Source organism: Chlorocebus sabaeus, chromosome 22, assembly GCF_047675955.1.
Source record: "Chlorocebus sabaeus isolate Y175 chromosome 22, mChlSab1.0.hap1, whole genome shotgun sequence".
NCBI lineage: Eukaryota > Metazoa > Chordata > Mammalia > Primates > Cercopithecidae > Chlorocebus > Chlorocebus sabaeus.
The window spans coordinates 23,934,240-23,955,481 of NC_132925.1; the positions used below are offsets into that span (position 1 = coordinate 23,934,240).

General features: G+C 34.7%; 1 pseudogene; it reads left to right on the plus strand.

Annotated features, from left to right (window-relative positions):
- The first annotated feature begins 583 nt into the window (after nt 1-583).
- Nucleotides 584-16,117, plus strand: LOC119625715 (ras-related protein Rap-1b pseudogene; annotated as a pseudogene).
- The last annotated feature ends 5,125 nt before the right edge of the window (nt 16,118-21,242 follow it).

A 21,242-nucleotide genomic window follows, 5' to 3' on the forward strand; every position in this document is an offset into this window, starting at 1 on the left:
GCATTCATTGCCTTATATGCTTTCACCAATCCCTACGCTCTACAATATGAATTTCTTTCTGTAAAACTCAGATAATTTGAAAGAATATTTCAGAACAATAATAATTACCATACATTCATCCTTAGAGCCTTCTACATTTTGTAAATATCATTTTATTCCAGACTTTTCTTTTTCTTTTTGAAAATTGAAGCTTAGCTTATTGATGAGTAAGAAAAATCCTGAGCAAATATTTGGCCAGGATAATTGGCTTCAGGGAATTGTTGTATATTTTACTGATACTCCAACAAGTTAATCTAGCGCTGTAGCTGCAAAATAGTTTAACATATAATCATTCATGATAAAGAGTATACGCTGCCTGCTAGTTTACTAATCAATGACAAAATTACATAACACACCTCCTAAGAAGCATGAACACTTTCTGAGTTTCAGTATAGGTCAATTCATCCAATAAACAGAGAAAGAGGGGGAGGGGCCCAGATAGCCTACTAGAAGCAGCACCAAAACGATCCAAAGCAGTATGTGAATCCTGCACTGGCAACCAAGGAATCCAGGTTCTGTCATTAGGACTGACTAGGCAGCCAGCATGACCCAAGGAGAAGAGGGAAGGGCAATATGGTATGGGAGCCCACCTGAGAGCCACGTGGGGCAGGGGAGCCCTCACCTCCAGACAAGGGACGTGATGAGTGAATGTGCTACTCAGCCTAGGAAACTGCTTTTTCCATGGAACCGTGCTACCCATGGATCGGAAGATCCCACTCAGGAGCCAATGCTCATCAGGACCTTGGGTACCAACCATGGAGCCATGCAGCTTGGTTAGAACCTGCCTCTAAGCCTGCTGAGTTCCTGGGGGGAGGGGCAGCCATCACCAATTCTGTGGATGCCTGCTGTATAAGCTATCTGGACTCTTTGATGGAGTGGCAGCAGCCAACACTGCAGCTGCACAGCCTCCCTGCAGAAACTCCAACTCTAGTCAAGGACTCATGAACAGAACTGTGATCTCCCTGGGACCGAGTACCTAGGGGAATGGGTGGCCATAGTCTTCACAGACCAGCAGATTTAGTCTTTCCTCCTGCTAGCTCTGAAGAATCCTGGATTCCCCCCAGTGCAGCACACCACCTCCACCAAGGGACAGCCAAAGTGCCTCATTAAATGGGTCCTGCTTCCTGTGCCACCCAACTGGGTGAGTCCCACCAAAAGGGGTTCTCAGACATCCTATAGAGAAACAGTCCTACTGGCACCATGCCAGTGCTCCTCAAGGCCAGAGATCCCAGAGGAAAAAGCAGGTACTCATCTTTGCTGTTCTCTAGCCTCCTTGAGTGACATCTCCAGACATGGGAGCAAACCAGATGAACAGGGCCTAAAGTGAACCCCCAGCAAACTTCAGCAGCCCTAAGGAAGAAGGACTTGACTATTGAAAGAAAAACAAACAAACAAACAAACAGAAAGCGACAACAACAGCATGAACAAAAAAATTTCCCTAGAAAAACTTCATCCAAGGATCAGCAGCCTCAAAGATTGAGAATAGACAAACTCATGAAGATGAGAAAGAATCAATGTAAAAACGTTGAAAACCTAAAAGGCCAGAGTACATTTTCTCCTCCAAATGATCACAGCACCTCTCCAGCAAGGATGCAGAAGGTGATGGAGGATGAGATGAACGAATAGACAGAAGTGGGCCTCAGATAGTGGGTAATAACAAACTCCTCTGAGCTAAAGAAGCATGTTCTAACCCAATTCAAAGAAGCTAAGAACCTTGATAAAAGGCTAGAGGAGCTGCTAACTAGAATAAACTGTTTAGAGAGGAACATAAATGGCCTGATGGAGCTGACAAATGCAGCACAAGAACTTTGTGAAGCATACACAAGTATCAATAGCTGAATTGATCAAGTGGAAGAGATGCTATCAGAGATTGAAGACTATCTTGGTGAAATAAGGCAAGCAGACAAGATTGGAGAAAAAAGAATAAAACAGAATAAACAAAACATCCAAGTAATGTGGGATTATGTAAAAAGACAACCTATGACTGATTGAGGTACCTGAAGGAGATGGGGAGAATAGAAACAAGTTAGAAAGCACACCTCACCTCAGAACATTATCCAGAACTTCCACAACCTAGCAAGACAGGATAATATTCAAATTCAGGAAATACAGAAAACACCATTAAGATACACCACAAGAAGATCAACCCAAAGACACATGATCATCAGATTCTCCAAGGTCAAAATGAAGGAGAAAATGTTAAGGGCAGCCAGAGAGAAAGGCCACCTTACCTACAAAGGGAAGTCCACCAGACTAACAGCAGATCTCTCAGCAGAAACCTCACAAGTCAGAAGAGAGTGGGGGCCAATTCAACATTCTTAAAGAAAAGAATTTTTAACTCAGAATTTCATATCCAGCCAAACTTAACTCTATAAGCAAAAGATACATAAAATATTTTTCAGAAAAACAGGTATGGTGGGAATTCATCACCACCAGGCCTGCCTTTCTAGAAGAAATGGATAAATTCCTGGACACGTACATTCTCCCAAGACTAAACCAGGAAGAAGTTGAATCCCTGGATAGACCAATAACAAGTTCTGAAATTGAGGGAGTAATAAATAGCCTACCAACCCAAAAAAAGCCCACTACCAGATGGATTCACAGCTGATTTCTACCAGAACTACAAAGAAGAGCTGGTACCATGCCTTCAGAAACTATTCCAAACAACTGAGAATGACAGACTCCTCCTAACTCATTTCATGAGGCCAGCATCATCCTGACACCAAAATCTGACAGAGACACAATAAAAAGAACTTCAGGCAAATATCTCTGATGAACATTAATGAGAAAATCTTCAGTAAAATACTGGCAAACCAAATCCAGCAACACATCAAAGAGCTTTTCCACCATGATTAAATCAAGTTCATTCCTGTAATGCAAGGCTGGTTCAACATACACAAATCAATAAACATAATCCATCACATAAACAGAACCAATGACACAATCCACATAATTATCTCAACAGATGCAGAAAAGACCTTCAATAAAATTCAACATCTCTTCATGTTAAAAACTCTCAATAAACTAGGTATCAATGGAACATACTTCAAAATAATAAGTTATTTGTGACAACCTGCAACCAATATACTGAACGGGCAAAAGCAGAAAGCATTCCCTTTGAAAAGCGGCACAGGAAAAGGATACCCTCTCTCACCACACCACTCATAGGTAACATAGTATTGGAAGTTCTGGCCAGGGAAAGCAGTGAATAGAAAGAAATAAAGTGTATTTAAATAGGAAGAGAGGAAGTCAAGTTGTCTCTGTTTGCACATGATGTGATCTTATATTTAGAAAACCCCATTGTCTCAGCCCCAAAATTCCTTAAGCTGATAAGAAACTTCAGCAAAGTCTCAGGATACAAAATCAATGTGCAAAAATCACACGAATTCCCACACACTAACAATAGACAAGCAGAGAGCCAAATCATGAATGACCTCCCAATTCACAATTGCTACAAAGAGCTATGAAGAGAATAAAATACCTAGGAATACAGATAACAAGGGACATGAAAGACCTCTTCAATGAGAACTACAAACCATTGCTCAAGAAAATAAGAGAGGACAGAAATAAATGGAAAAACATTCCATCCTCATGGATAGGGAGAATCAATATCATGAAAATGGCCATACTGCCCAAATTAATTTATAGATTCAATTCTATTCCCATGACATTCTTCACAGAAAGAAAAAAAAAAAGCTACTTTAAGATTAATATGGAACTAAAAAAGAGCCCACATAGCCAAGATAATCCTAAGCAAAAAGAACAAAGCTGGAGGCATCACACTACCTGACTTCAAACTATACTACAAGGCTGCAGTAATCAAACCAGCATGGTACTGGGACCAAAACAGACATATAGATCGACAGAACATAATAGAGACCTTAGAAGTAAGACCAAACATCTACAACCATCTGATTTTCAACAAACCTGACAAAAACAGCATCGAGAAAGCATTCCTTATTTAATAAATGGTGCTTGGAAAAGTGGCTAGCCATATGCAGTAAGTCAAAATGGGACCCCTTCCTTACACCTTATATACAAATTAACTCAAAATGTATTAAAACCCAAAGCCATAAAAACCCTAGAAGAAAACCTAGGCAATACCATTCAGGACATAGCCATGGGCAAAGATTTTAGGGTGAAATCGCCAAAAGCAATTACAACGAAAGCAAAAATTAGCAAATGGGATCTAATTAAACTAAAGAGCTTCTGCAATAGGAAAATAAACTATCATCAAAGTGAACAGGTGACCTACAGAATGGGAGAACATTTTCACAATCTACCCATCTAACAAAGGCCTAATATCCGGAATCTATAAGGAACCTAAACAAATTTACAAAACAAACAAACAAACAAACAAACAAATAAGCCCATCGACAAATGGGCAAAGGATATGAACAGACACTTCTGAAAAGACGACATTTATGTGGGCAACAAGCATATGATAAAAATCCCAATATCTCTTATCATTAGAGAAATGCCAGTCAAAAACCACAATGAGATACTATGTCATGCCAGTCAGGTGCCAATTATTAAAACATCAAGAAATAACAGATGCTGATGAGACTGGAGAAATAGGAACACTTTTACATCGTTGGTGAGAATGTAAATTAGTTCAACCATTTTGGAAGACAGTGTGGTGATTCCTCAAGGATCTAGAACCAGAAATACCATATGACCTAGTAAGCCCATTACTGGGTATATAACCAAAGGAATATAAATTATTCAATTATAAAGATACATGCACATGTATGTTTCTTGCAGCACTATTCCCAACAGCAAAGAGATGGAACCAACTCAAATGACCATCAGTGATAGACTGGATAAAGAAAATGTGGCACATATACACCATGGAATACTATACAGCCACAAGAATGAATGTGATCATTTTATTTGCAGGGACATGGATGAAGCTGGAAGCCATCATTCTCAGAAAAGTAACACAGGAACAGAAAACCAAACACCACATGTTCTCATTCATAAGTGGGAGTTGAACAATGAGAACACATGGACACAGGCAGGGGAAAAACAGACACTGTGGCCTGTTAGGGGTGGAGGGAACAAGGGAAGGGAAAGCAACAGGACAAATAGCTAATGCATGCGGGGCTTAAAACCTGGGTGATGGGTTGATAGGTGCAGCAAACCACCACGGCACATCTATACCTGTGCAGCAAACCTGCACATTCTACGCATGTATCCTGGAACTTAAAGTAAAAAAGAAAAAGAAAAACAGAGAAAGAAACAAAATAAATTATGTTAATTTTCATGTTTTACATTTACAGGTTGTTACATAAATTGGCAAAGATGGCTCCTGTGTATTGACATAAAATGTCTCCATGTTGTTTACTTCATTACAGCAGCCCAAAGTTTACCAGTACTAAACTTAAACTACAAATCTTAAACATCAAATTATTTAAAATATAGTCCAAAAGAGCATAGTTTTAGTCTGTTAGAGCCTATTTTTACACTCTTCAAAACTTCACCTCATGAATAAGAGTTAGGGAAGGAAGTGGAGCGAGATTGCCAAATAGAACCTTCCAGCAATTATCCTCACCCCCACAGGAACACCTAATTGAGCAAATATCCACACAAGAACGTAACTTCATAAGAACCACCAATTAAGTTAGTAATCACAGTACCTGGTTTCAATATTGTATCAAGGACACAGGCATTGAAGAGGAAAAGAAAGACAATCTTAAATTGCCAACACCACCCCTCCTCCTTCCTCCAGCAGGTTCAGTGGCTGTGGGGTGTGGAGAGAGAACATGTACATTTGGGGAAGGGAAAGTCCAATAGTTGTGGGACATTACATTGGAACTCAATGGTTCCTTATTACTGTAGAAAGCAACACAGGGCAGAATTCAGCTGTTTCCGGAGCATTTGGACAAGCCCTAGCCAGAAGAGAACTGTAAATCCCAGCAGTCAGGACCTGATTCCTGGTAAACCCCACCACCATGGGCTAAAGCACTCTGAGGTCACAAGAAAACCTGAAAGGCAATCTAGAACACAAGGACTGCAATTCCTGAGCCATTCCTGCAATTCCTGGTGCTGTACTGGGCTAGCATTGGACAAATCATCCAAATGGAAACAAACATTGGACTTAATCTGCACTACAGACCAAATTGACCCAATAGAAATTTACAGAACATTTTATGCAGCAATAGCAAAATGCACATTTTTCTTCTCAGCTCATGGATCATTCCCAAGGATAGACCATATCTTAAGCCACAAAACATGCTTTAAACAATTCAAAAAAAAAAAAATTGAAATCATATCAAGTATATTATCTGCTCACAATGGAATAAAACTAGAAATCAATAATCAGAGGTCCTTTGAAAGCTACACAAACACATGGAAATTAAACAATATGCTTCTGAGTGTTCAGAGGGTCAATGAAGAAAGTAAGAAGAAAATGGTAACATTTTGGAACAAATGAAAATGGAAACACATGACATCAAAACTTATGGGATACAGAAAAAGCAGTACCCAGAGGAAAGTTTAAAACAAAAAGCACTGACTTCAAAAGAGGAGAAAAACTTCAAAAAAACAACCTAACAATGCATATTAAAGAATTAGAAAAGCAAGAACAAACCAAACCCCAAACTGGTAGAAGAAAGCAAATTATAAAGATCGCAACGGAAGAAAATAAAATTGAAATGAAGAAAATAATACCAAAACGAAACCAAAAGTTTGGTTTTTGAAAAGCTAAACAAAATCCGCAAACTTTTAGCCACACTAAAAAAAAGAGGGAAGAACCAAATAAATAAAATCAGAGATGATAAGAGTCATTAAAACTGGCAATGCAGAAATTCAAAGAATCATTGGAGACCGTGAGCAATTATATGCCAATAATTTGAAAAATCTAGAAGAAATGATTAAATTCCTAGACACAACCTACTAAGATTTAACCATCAAGAAATCTGAAACCTGAGCAGATCTATAAAAAGTAATGAGGTCAAAAATGTAATAAAAAGTCTCCCAGCATAGGATACCTGGGACCTAACAGTTTCACTGCTGAAATTTACCAAACATTTCAAGAAGAATGAATACCATTTTTACTTCAACTATGGGAGTAAGGAGTACTTCCAGACTCACTCTACAAGGTCATTATTGTCCTGACACCAAAATCATACACAGAAACATTATGACCAAAAAAAAGGTCAATAACTCTGATGAACATTAATGCGAGCATTCTCAACAAAAGATTAGTTTGCTGCAAAAGTATTTGCAGTTTTTGCAATTAAAACCAATGGCAAAACCACAATTAATTTTGCATCAACCTAATACTAGCAAACCAAATGAAAAGCACATAAAAAGATCATTCATTACAACGAAGTGGGTTTTATCCCAGGGATGCATAGATGGTTCAGCATATGAAAATCAATCAATGTGGTACATTATATCAACAGAATGAAGGACAAAATCCACATTACCATTTTGATTGGTACAGGAAAAGCATTTGATAAATTCAATATTCCTTCATAATAAGGAAAATTGGTATAAATACTGGGTGAAACTACTGGTATAAATAATACTGGCATAAATAAAATTGGTATAAATACTGGGTATAAAAACGGTAAAAATACTGGGTATAGAAGGAACACTTCAACTCAATAAAAGCCATATATGACAGACCCACAGCTACTATCATACCGAACAGGGGAAAAACCGAAAGTCTTTCCTCTAAGATCTGGAACAAGACAAGGATGCCCACTTTCATCACTGCTATTCAATATAGTAATGGGTATCTTAGCTAGAGCAGTCAAACAAGAGAAAGAAATAAAGAACACCCAAATTGGAAAGAAATAAATCAAATTATGCTTGTTTGCAGTTGATATAATCTTATATATGAAAAAAACCTAAAGACTGCACCAAAAAATTATTAGAACTAAAAATTAAGTTGCAGGATCCAAAATCAATGTACACAAATCAGTAGCATTTCTATGTGCCAATAGTAGCAATTTGAAAAAGATATCAAGGAATAATCCCATTTACAATGGCTATAAGTAAAATTAAATACCTAGGAATAAACTGAAGCAAAGAAGTGAAAGATGTCTACAATGAAATCTATAAAACATTTATGCAAGAAATTGAAGGGGAAACAAAAAATAAGAAGCTATTCCATCTTCATAGATTGGAAGAATCAATATTGTTAAAATGTCTATATTACGCAAAGCATTCTGCAGATTCAATATAATGCCTGTCAAAATAACAACAACATTCTTCACAGAAATAGAACAAATAATACTAAAATATACAGGGACTACAAAAGACTAATAGCCAAAGCCATTCTTAGCAAAAAGAAAAAAACTGGAGTAATTGCATTTCCTGATTCCTAATTATACTACACAGCATGGCAGTCTAACCAAAACAGCATGATACGTAAAAACAGATACATAAACCAACAGAACAAAATAGAGAAATTAGAAATAAATACATATATCTACAGTGGCTCATTTTCAACAAAAGTTCCAAAAACATACACTGGGGAAAAGAGTCTCTTCAATAAATGATACTGGGAAAACTGGATATCTGTAGGTACAAGAATAAAACTTGACCCCTATGTCTCACCATATTTTCAAAAACCAAAATGGATTGCAGACTTAAGCCTAAGACTTCAAACCATGAAACTACTAAAAGAAAACATTAGGGAGACTCTCCAGGACACTAGATTGGGCAAAGATTTCTTAAGCAATAACCCACAAGCACAGGCAACCAAGGCAAAAATGGACAAATTAAATCACATCATGTTAAAAAGCTCTGCATAGCAAAGGATACAATCAACAAAGTGAAGAGATAACTCACGGAATGGGAGAAAATATGTGCAAACAACTTATCTGACAAGGGATTAATAACCAAAATATATAAGGATCACAAACAACTCTTGAGGTAAAAAATCTAATAATCTGACTAAAAATTATGCAAAATATCATAACAATTATTTCATAAAAGAGACATACAAATGGAAAACAGGTGTATGAAAAGATGCTCCACATCATTGATCATCAGAGAAAAGCAAATCAAATCTACAATGAGATATCATCTCACTCCAGTTAAAATGGCTCTTAACCAAAAGACAGGCAATAACTAATGCTGGCGAGGAAGTTGGGGAAAGGGAACCCTCACACAATGTTCATGGGAATGTAAATTATTATAATCACTATGAAGAAAAGTTTGGAGATTTCTCAAAAGATGAAAAATAGAGCTACCACATTATATTATAAAGTAATCCTGCTGCTAAGTGTATATCCAATAGAAAGAAAATCAGCATATAGAAGAGATATTTACGCTCCTGTGCTCATCACAAAACCATTCACAATAGCAAAGATTTGGAAACAAGGGTCTACTGAAAAATGAACAGAGAAAATGTTCCATATGCAATGGAGCGTAATTCCACCATAAAAAAAAAAAAAAAAGTGAGATCCTGTCATTTGCAACAAAGTAGACAGAACTGGAGATTATTATGTGAAGTGAAATAAGCTGGGCACAGAAAGACAAACTTCTCATGTTCTCACTTATTTGTGGGAGCTAAAAATTTAAACAACTGAATTCATAAGGATAGAAAGTAGGATGACAGTTATCAGCTGTTGAGAAGAATACTGAAGATGGGGTGTGGTTGAGGAATGAGGTTAATGAGTACAAAAATTAGAAAGCATGAATGTGCTCTAGTATTTGATAGCATATCAGCATGACTATAGTCAATAATAGTTTGATTGTACATTTAAAAATAACTAAAAGAGTATAATTGGATTATTTGTAACACAAAGAATAAATGGTTGAGGTGATGAATACCCCATTTACCATGAAGTGATTATTACATATTGTAGTAGAATAGTCCATATTCATTAAGGATAATTTTTATATTATGCTATTACTTCTTATAGGAACATGATTATTTCTGGATCATAAATGTAGGTAATAACTTATATGATATTGAACAGTATGTGAAAACAATTTCAATTATAAAAATGTAACACACTAATTGTCTTCTATAAAATTCCTTTATTGACTAAAAAAATTACCAGAGTATATTTTTAAATATTCAGAGTTCAGAAAATAAATAGCAAAAACTTACAGCTCTTTTCAATCAACACTCAAATTTTTCTCCCACACCCTATATTATAGTCAGTAATGTCCCCAATTTTTTGTATATGTTTACACACATAGGCACAAAAATATGGAATTATACTTTTCATTATATTGTTATGCACTTTATTTAATCAACATAATTAGGGCTTTACCTCATCTCTTTAGTGGTGGTGGTGTAATAAGACTATCCCATACATTTTCTAATCATTCTCTTAACTTGGAATATTTGTTTTTTTCTTAAGTTATCATTATTTAAAATATAAAATATAATCAGCATTTATAAACATTTTTTTTCTGCATATATGTGAATATATCTAAAGTATAAACTCCTATAAGTGAAAGACTGAGGCAAAGAAGGTGTATACATTTAATAGTTACTGCCAAATTGCTTTCCAGAAGTAATGCAACCAAGCAACACTGCTGTCCAAAGAATTTGCGAGTGCCTATTTTGATTTTATTCTGGTTAAGAAAGCAGATAATTAGGCTTTAAAATTATTATAATTTGATGGATTTAAAAACTTTGCAATATTAATTTTATTGTTTCTCATTATTAGTGACTGTGTATCTATTTATGGGTTTATTGGACATATACATTTATTCTTTGGGGAGTTACTAATTATCAGCCATTGCCCATTTTTATATATATATGAAAGCATATATATATAAATAGTAATTTTATATATATATGAAAGCATATGTTAATCCAATTACTATGATTTATGTTAAAAACTCCTTCTTTCAGTTTATTTCTTGTTTTTAACATTGTGTATATTATTATTTTTTGCCTCTATGTCTGCCATTTATATAAGTGATGAACACATGACTGGGGAGGAAAAAAATAGCAAAAATTTACAGCTCTTTTTAATCGACATTCAAATCTTTCTCCTACACTCTGAATTATTATACTGATTACTGTCCCACAATTTTTTGTAAATATTTGATTTATATATGGGAGTGGGAAGAAAAAAAACACTGAATGATATTAAGTGAAAAAAAATTAAATTTATGCTTATTCTGTTCTTCACTTACTACAGTTAGGTATTTTCATATAATTCTGTTTTTAGTTATTCAATGGTTAATAAGAGAATTTTAAATAACTGATTCTACAATCATTTCTTGAGTTATCACAATTGCATGGTGTCCATTGATAATTATTCTCGGTTATCATGCTTTCAATTTTATGCATGTAGCTCAATCTGGATCAAATTGTGGTGTATTTTTATTTTATTTTATGTAACAGTCTTGGGGCGAATTATTTTAGAAGTTCAATTATATTATCAAGAACTCAGTTTCTTTCTAATATGTTCTGCCATCTGCACAACTAATTTTATCTTTACAGGTAGCAAATTGGTTACTCGAGTTCTAGGCTTCAGAAAGCTCCCACAAAATCCAGAGGAATAATAATGTGTTCTCCCTCAGGGTTAAACTATTCTCACAAGGCGCTCAACAATCTTCTTTTCGCTACACATTGGCTGAGATTAAGTTGCATGTTCGTTCTGGAGCTAATTAATTACTGGGAAGAATAATTAGTTTGCACTTTAATCCAGGTTTCTGCTACAGGTGAGAAAGTTGTCAATTTCTTCTGAGATACACAGCTTTGAGGGAAATGTTAATACATTGACAGTATTAGTAGTTGATTAGGAAGCAAAATGATGGGAATGGGACATATTGATAGGCAACATCATTATGGATTCTAACATGAGGGAAGAGCATACTTTCACTTTCTCTCCTTGTACTGATACATATTTTTTAATTTTTAAAACATTTTAAATGGAAATATTTTTAGACAAGTTTCTGAATTAGTTTTACCCAACTTCTCCTAATGATCACATCTTTCATAACAATAGTATAATGAGCAAAACCAGGAAAGTAACATTAGTATGATACTGTTAACTAAACTATGAGACTTTTAGTATTGCTAGTTATATTCTATAGTATATTTGTTTCCTACATATTTTAAATATGAGACATCAATTCTTTGTATTACTTTAAGAACCTCAGACTGAATCTTGATCCTTCATATGTAAAAACAAGAAATTAATATCTTTACTCTAAAACTTATTTTTTCTACTTCAACAGTCTCCTTCACTAGCAATTTCTGTCTGTATTACTTTAGGTTTACATGATTTATAATACACTGAACTTTATTTGTAAAACTTTTTTTATTTTTTGTGGAAGATAAATGCTACATGAGCAATGTTAATTTCAAAATTTGTAACAGCTCTACAGTTGTGAGTTTCTTGGCCAATATTTAGTTAGAAATTAGATTTTAAAGAAAAACGTCAATTTTGTGTGTATTAGTTAGAAATGTTTGCTCCATTAAGCTTCCCCAATTAATGATAAATAAAGTAGTTAATTAGGACAATTTGAACCAGATGTCTGTATCCTTCCTGCAGCATAAAATTAAACTTATTTTTGGGTTTTCTTTTTTTTTTGATACAATAATCTGCCTTTTACAACTACTTGCTAAATTTTCAGGTGCCTCTTACTATATCTGAAAACTTATAATTGGTTTTCTTTAGTATTTATTTGAGTTCACTCTTCTCTCTTTAAATCATTTTTAATGATTGTTGGGTCATTTAATTCATTCTTAGGAATTTATACATTGTCTACTTGTTGACTCCAAAAATCATTTTCACGTACATTGTTCTTCTGAGCCCCATCTTGTAAATATTCAGTACTTTACATTTATTTTAAGCCTCACATATTCAAAATTGAACTTTGTTTTGCTTCAGTAAAAATGATTTTATTTTCCTATACCACATAAGCATTTCTATCCAAATAAATTTTTGATTTCTAAATTATTTCACCCATGCAATTAAGTAAAAATTTATAAATTCTGCAAATTTTACCTCCAAAATATATACTGACTTGTTGAGTTTTCTCCATCTTAATAGGCATATGCCTAGTTCACGCCAGAATTATCTCCCCTTCCACCAAAGCACATCTCATAATTATGTGGTGATATCCCAGCGGTCATCCTACATAACACTCACCTCCTCTCAATATTCTCCATGGTGTAATCATCACGACTTGCTTAAAATATAAATCAGATCCTGACTGCTGAAAAACAATTATCCATGGGTTCCTTGCATTTCTTCTGCATGTCTTGCAAATGGAAGCAGTTGTCTATCTTTGCTCTAGACTATTTTGAAGGATGTTTATAGAGCAAAGAGATAATTTTCAAAGATAATGTATCTCATGCTAGACCCAAGTGTAAGCATGTTTACTCTCCTTTATAATGAAGATCACATCCTTTCCTGGAGAAAGGGCAGGCCATCCATTACAAAAGATTTATGCCCTGTAAGTTCAGAGTCCCTCTCTTGCAACAGCACCTATTCATTGCTTGTCTCAGTGTCCATCTGGGCCCATCTGTGTTGCTGATGTGGGACTTGGAAATAAGAACTGGAAAAAATATGTAGATCCTCATGCTGCTTGCAATGCTGTGAATGACAATGGCTTTTGTCTCTGGTTCAAGAGTCTCAAGTCTTCTACCAGCATTCCTAATTCTGTCAGGCTCATTATAACTTTGCAAGTAAATTCTCCAACTAATTATGTTTCTTAATAGTCCATCTCTCCCCCCTCCCCGTCTGTCTCATGCACATGCATTAGTGTTTTACTATAATATCTTAAAGAAAATCTGGTGTCTTTGTAGAACCTGAGATGTTCTGCAGGATCCATATACATCATTCTCATTTAGTATAGTGCCACTCTCTGATTTACTTACTGCAATTTAGCCATTCCAACCTTTCTTCAGTTTCTGAAATATGTCAAAGTTTTTCTTACTTCATGGCTTTCCCTCTATCCTCTTATGCTAATATGGTTCTCCTTCTTAACCTTTAAGAATCTGTCTCCTCACTTCTCTAAAAGAAAGTCTATCTTAACCAACCTCTCACTCCTTCATCCTCACACCCATATCATTGTTCACAATCAGCTACCGGGTTTCTTTCCTCCTAGTTCTCACCACAGTGTAATATTTGACTAGTTATTTGTTTTGTCTGTTTTCCCACTAGGTTGTATGTCTAAATCTCAGCACAGAGTTGTAATACAGTAGGTTTTCATTATGTACTTGTCATACCTAATGTGGTTGTGTATATATGATTTTCTATGTCAATCGTGTATGGGAAAAATAAACATTTATTTATACAGTTAATAGATTTCTAGATACACTGGAAATCTATTATAAACTAGAAAAGAACCATAGTGTCCTAAAATCCACAACATGTAATCAATAAATTTACCTTTATATCCATGTAGTAGTTATTCTAGTGTTAAAACATGAAGTGAAAAATAAACATTTGTTTTCATTGATTGACGTTATATCTATACAAGCACTTCACTGAAGACAAAGTAGAGAATGGACTAGAGTTTTGGAAAATATCGAATATAGTTGGGATCAGCAAAATAATCAACAATGTGTCTTTTGGCTTTTTGAAATTATACTTTTCTTTCTCTATGATTTAATTTCAAATTAACTAAATATTTGGGTCTGCTGAGTTTTCTAACAGTTTTGAAACAGGAAAGTCAATTGTCTTAGTTAAGAGCTATATTTAAAGCAATAATTGAAACCCTTGACTTAGTCACAAATGCACCATATATTATTCAGTTGGTGGTGGGAGATGCATGTATATTTCTGCTGTAAATGGGGTTCTTAAAGATGGTCTATGACAGAGTGTGTGAAGTGCAACCTCAGAGTGGGCATCTCAAATTATCCCAGTGACAATAGCTCCTAAACTGCTAGTAAAACTATATCTAAAAGAATAAAAATCGCAGGTCACTGGTAATTGCAGAAAGGGCCACTTGGCTTCTTTTGTTGACAGAAATACAGTTTTTCAAGTTAAACTGATCGATGCAAAGAATTCTGTGAGTTACGTGAACAGCAGTATTTCAAAAGGCGTGACAATTACTTTAAAACTCCCACCATTGCTGCAATATCTTAAACACAACACTTACTATCTCAGTCTTCAATGGGGCCCATCATTCACCCAAATGATGATGAGTCCACTCTGGATTAAAGACTTATCTGAGTCTGAGTAGTGGCCCTGGGGCATATATTAGGGAATCTTGAACAAGCAAGTAGAAAGTGTTAATGTTATTTTGTTGTTTGTTTTAACTTAAAGGGAACTAAATATCATAAACACTTTTCAGGGCTTTATCAGGCTCTGATTTTTACAGTTTCTTGGAGAGAAAAATCTCAATGGCAGAATGCAAAAATGAGAAAGGTATTACTAATAGGGAAGAAAGATACATGAATACTGAAATTATACCTCACTACAGAGATACAATTTAATCAAAGGTAGGAAGAAATGAAAACAAAGTCGAAACAAACATTTCTTTCTTTTCATACCCATTAAAATTTTCTTAAGAAATCTTAAGACTTGCAGAGCCAAGTGTGTAAACCAGCCAGAGGGACTGCAGTGGCAGGGCCATGTTAGCACCATCAAGAGGGAGTGTGGGGTGAAACTGGTTGCAGGGACCCAGTGACTGGATGGGAAGCATTAGGTTTTGACAAGTTTGTATCACGCATGAGTATAAGCTCGTCATTCTTGGCTCAGGAAGCTTTGGAAAGTCTGCTCTGCCTTTACAATGTGTCCAAGGAAATTATGTTGAAAATTATGATCCTACGACTGAAGACTCTTACAGAAAGCAACTTGAAATAGATGCACAACAGTTTATGCCTAAAATCTTGGATGCCACAAAAACAGAAAAATCTTCAGCAATGAGGGATTTGTACATGCAAAATAAACAAAGCTTTGCTTTAGTTTATTTCATCATAGCATAGTCCACATTTAATGATTTCCAAGATCTAAGAGAAAAGATTCTTCAAGTTAAAGACATTGATGATGTTCCAATAACTCTTGTCAGTAATAATTGTGACTTGGAAGATGAAAGCGTTGTAGAAAAGGAACAAGGTCAAAATCTAGCAAGACAGTGGGCCAACACTGCATGCTTATAATATTCTTTAAAATTACAAGTAAATGTTAATTAGCTATTACCCAGTGCAACAAATTAACAAAAATTCCGGTGGCTGGGAAGGCTTGCAAAAAGTCATGTCAGCTGGTTTAATATACTGAATGCCTTGTAGCTCTGAGCTAGGTCTGAAGAACTGTTGCCCGATTCAACAGCGCATTCCAACTTTGTTAAACCTACCAACATTTTAGACTTTCCTATTTTGGTGTCCCTTAAGAGATAGATGAAAGCTCCTACATCAGTTTGCAAATTCTTATCATGTTTCAATATCACAAGTTAGATTTTTATTCATATAATAGTCCTAAGTATATAACTGGTGAAATCAGATCTATATCAAATACACTAAGAAAGATTCTTCATCCACCAACATGGTAAATGTATGAAAATGACGTGCTGTATCCTTTCACATGCCCCATACTTTGTATTGAAGAGTACAATAATGTAAATCCTAAACACACCACTACTTTAGCATAATAAAAGAAAGTCCAAAAATCTCCTATACAGACTATTCTAGATAACTTTCCTTCTTTGATACTTGTAGCTTATTGTAATTTTTAAAAATAAATTCAAGGTCTTTATCATTGTATTGTACAAAATAAGTACTTTGATCAACATAGATATATAGTTTTATAAGTTTTCAACAAAACTGTGAAGTCAGTAATCTTGTCTTTAAAATATGGTAGTCCCATCAGTATAATGTCTTAGATTAAACACGTTGCCTTTCATATCTGTTGGGAAGGAAAGGTCGAGATTTTTCAAATCTCTTACTATATGTTTGCTTTTTTGTTTACCTGGTGAACAATGTTTATACTTTTATGGATAGTAGGGGTCTACAACAAGAAGTATATATTTTCAAGCAATCATTTGATGATTTAACATTTTTTATAAATCATTTCAGGCTTCTACATCTATAGATTCTCATTGTGAATCCCTTACTTGCTAATGCATAAATGTATTTGAAATACCAAATATACAGTTTTAGTATTTTTCCTGTTAGTGATTGTATCATGTATGTAATGTTTTGGTCGATATGTTAAATCAAGCTTGTTCAACCCATGGCCCATAGGTTGCATGCAGTCCAGGATGGCTTTGAATGCAGTCAAACACAAATTTGTAGATGTTCTTAAAACATTATGAAAATGTTGGCGATTTGCTTTTTTTAAGCTCATCAGCGATTGCTAGTGTTAGTGTATTTGATGTACGGCACAAGACAATGCTTCTTCTTGCTATGTGGCCCAGGGAAGCCAAAAGATTGGACACCCCTGTGCTAAATGATATATAAGTACTGTGGATGCCAACATGGGAAGTAATTTTATCATGTGTAAATGATCTCAAGGCCCAACTTGCATAACTGTTGCTGCTTTATTTACAATGCTTTGTTACTTTGTATGCATTAGTTTTTCCATGTAAAGACTGCGTGTCTATCGGGGAGCCACAGTATTTAAATTGACCACTCTAATGTTACAGCTACTTTGAGGTGGCTAAATGTAAACCAAAATCCTTAATTAAAGTGGTACAATGTTATATAACTTATCATCAGTAGTTCAATAAATTTGGATTGCCACGTGAGGGTCTGGATTTTTCTTTTAAAGGAAAGAGATTTTGAGATTTATTTGTTTATCTCTTTTACCATAGGAAGGAATAATAATTGTACACCCCTTCAGAAACCCGTGTCTATGTATGTATATATTCACTCATGTAAGTCAGTGGCAGAGAGACCAAAGAATGAGTGGTTGATAGAATATGAGTTGATTCAGTCATTCTTTACAATCTATGCCTAGAAAAATCACGACTGTCAAGAACATTGGATAATTGGAAGTGCAGGAAAAGAGAAACTCTTATAGGGAAAACTCTTAGGAATCCAGTTAGATATTCCTTCTTATTTTTTTCCTAGGGATAATGCTAACTGCAAAATTTAAAAACAAGATATAAATTTTCCCATTTTCTATGTTAGTCTCGTTAAGAGTGGCACACTTCTTCCATAGAAAGGAAACTATGTGTTTCAAAGACAATATTCTTTTAAATAGAGTGAGAATTAAGCTATTAAAATCAATTTGGTAGATCTATTTATGTGTTTATACTCATTTTTTCATACCTGAGTATAGTTGTAGAGGAAGTCCAACTATGCTTCCCAAATAAAATAGAGGCTGATCAGTTAAATTTGAATTTCAGAGAAAAAGCAAATAAATTTTAGCATAACTGTGTCCCAAATATTACATGAAACATAATAATGCTTGAAAAAATAAATGTTGTTTATATAAAGTTTAATTTTACTTGGAATTCCTGATTTTATTGCTAAATCTTATAAGCCCAGATCTAGGGCACTAAGGGCCTGCCATGACGTCATCAATTATGCAGTGAGGGAGAAGGAAATAACTTAATGGAAGAGTGATCAGGTAATATTGAACAACTCAAATTTAACATCAATGAGTCTAGATTAGAGGGATCTACAATTGAGATTTTATAAAAATCTATTCTTGGCTCATAGAAATATTATTAACTAGGTATATTTCTAATTAAGAATTTCACTTCAGTGACTATGTATAGTAAGTGCCAATACATTTATAGTTCTATTTATCTGTCTGTAAGAACTCATACCTTTCTTGCTAACACAAAAAGTAGGAAGGTTTCTTCACATTAAACTATAGTGTTTCTTGGACTAGGTTATTTGAGCATTATAAAGAAACTTTGTAATTTAGTTGGTTTTCATTTGGATGATTTTATGATTTTTTAGAAAAGTGAAGAATGCATCAAGATATGATATCTTATTGAGTTTTTTGTCATTTCAATTGGTGTTTGGAAGATGGTACTATCTGGCTCTGTAGAGCACTATGTACTCATTCTGTTCTGATTCTAAACTTTAATCTCTTATGAGTAGACTGAAAAGACAGTAACAGGTTCAGGTTTATCCTTTAAGTTGTCTAGTTTAAACAACTTTTCAAAGATTTCTTTTGATGAATGTATTATTCACAAAGTAAGATAAATGTGCATGCTTAATAAATGGATTCATTGATTAATAAATCAACTAGTGAATATATTAACAGTCTGTTTTAAGTCAATGGTAGCATGAAGTGGTTACTATTTATAAATAAGGACTATTTGTAATTCTTCTCTGTAAAACTTCCCTGTGCCAAGAACTCTTCTAGACATTGAAGATACAACAAAGAAAGGAACAGAAAATTGTCTGCTTTTGTGGGAGCTATCTTTCAAAGTGAGTGTCAGACTATGAATAATACAGAGGGATAAAATAAATAAGTAAAATGCACAGTATATCAGTGGGAGAGAAGTTCAATAAGAGAAAACATAAATCAAAGAGGGAAGATAAGGAATGCAGGGAGAAGTGAGTATTTAGTTTTAAATTGAAGAGGGAATGACTCACTGAGAAGGTGACAAATGAACTAAGACTTGCAAAGGGTGAAGCAACATTTGGGCAGAAAGAACAGTATGTGCAAATTTCTGTGACGCAAGAATGTCTGGATTGTCCTAGGGACAAAAAAGGAGGCCAATGAGTTTAAAATAGAGTAAGTTTAATGAGAGTCTTTAAGTCATTGGAAGAAAAAAAAAATGATGCTTATTGTACAAGGCATTAGTTGAATTATCTACTCGAATGTCAGAAACACCAAGAAAGATAATACCAGTGCTAATGGAAAAAGACAGTCACCAAGAAACTTAAAGATCCTGGGAATACCAGAAAGGGCTTATGGATTATTAGATGACTTCAAGATAAAGGGTAGTGATTTAATGATATTTTTACTCATCTTCAGACCCAGTGGTCTCTAAAGTATTGGTAACAAAACAGTCATCCTTTCTGCAAGCTGGACAGGACAGGCAATTTTTCCTTGGAAGAGGAATGTAGGAGTACTTTCTCAAAAGACATAAAATACTCAAGGGATTTTAATGGTTCTGGCAGGCAGAGTGGAAAGTTTCAGGTGTTCAAAAGACGTGAGGGATGGAACAGAAAGGCAGTGTAGTGAGGGATTCTGGGTATGAGAAAAGGACTGAAGTCTTGTATTTTCTTGTGAAGATGAATGAATGATCAGAAACAGAGGAAAAGGGTGGAATGATATTTGTGCTGATACAACCAAGGCAGCTAACGATTGCGAAGCTGTTAATGTTAGGGGAATATTAGGGTATCGCCAGAATCTTACAGGGTTCCAGGGCTCCTCCTGGATGTGTGCTGTGGGGAGAATAAAGGCCAGCAAAGAAGTGGCCTTTGAGGCTGCCAACTGACATCTCTAGAGATGAATCAGAACCAGTAACACAGGCTCCCATGCTGAACATTAAGTTTTTTATTTAACACTTATTCTAGAAACTAAAATTTATGTTTCTAGAGATTCACTTTGAGGATTATGAATGTATTAACACATTATGTTATTTTAAAAAATTAATAGATACCTTAATATATCTACCCTGTAATAACACAATAGAGGAAGATTACACTATTTTAGTTAGCCACAAGAAAGTAGATGTAAGAAATATTTGTGTATGTGCATGTGTGTGTGTGTCTGTGTGTTTGTGCATCTGTGCACATATCTACATACAAATACATACTAATACCATTTACATCTATATGTATGTTCATTTATGGTTTTATATATATATATTTTATATATATATATGTATATCTCAATATGATACAATATGCAAAAGGGGAAAAAAGATACCAGAAAGCCACACAGAAAGAAATGTCTTTTCATCAAAACTTGAAACACTGTCTATTGACTCTTTGGTTAAATCCAGCCTTGATTGTATTCAGAACAAATATAATTTTCAAAGATAAATTCTGGAGATTTAATTGCCACTGTTTCCTCTTACTACAATGGCTACACACAAGTTGATTATATTTTATTTTACCCTTGTTTGAACAAACTTATCTTGAGAAGTCATTAAAACAAGCTTGATACATGATGCTAAACTGTAACATCAAGGATTTTATGCAGGTATTATTATATTTGCATAATGGATTCTCTTTAAATTGGTTGCAGAAACATTTATTACCTAGGGCTTCTATTATAGCAAAGTATAATGTACCACACTAAAAACATTGATCCCCATCTGGTTTAGAGATTGCCAAATGGTATAATGCTATGCGTGCTCTAGAAGATGTAGAAAGGATATTATATGGCTTGAAAGACACTTTGCTT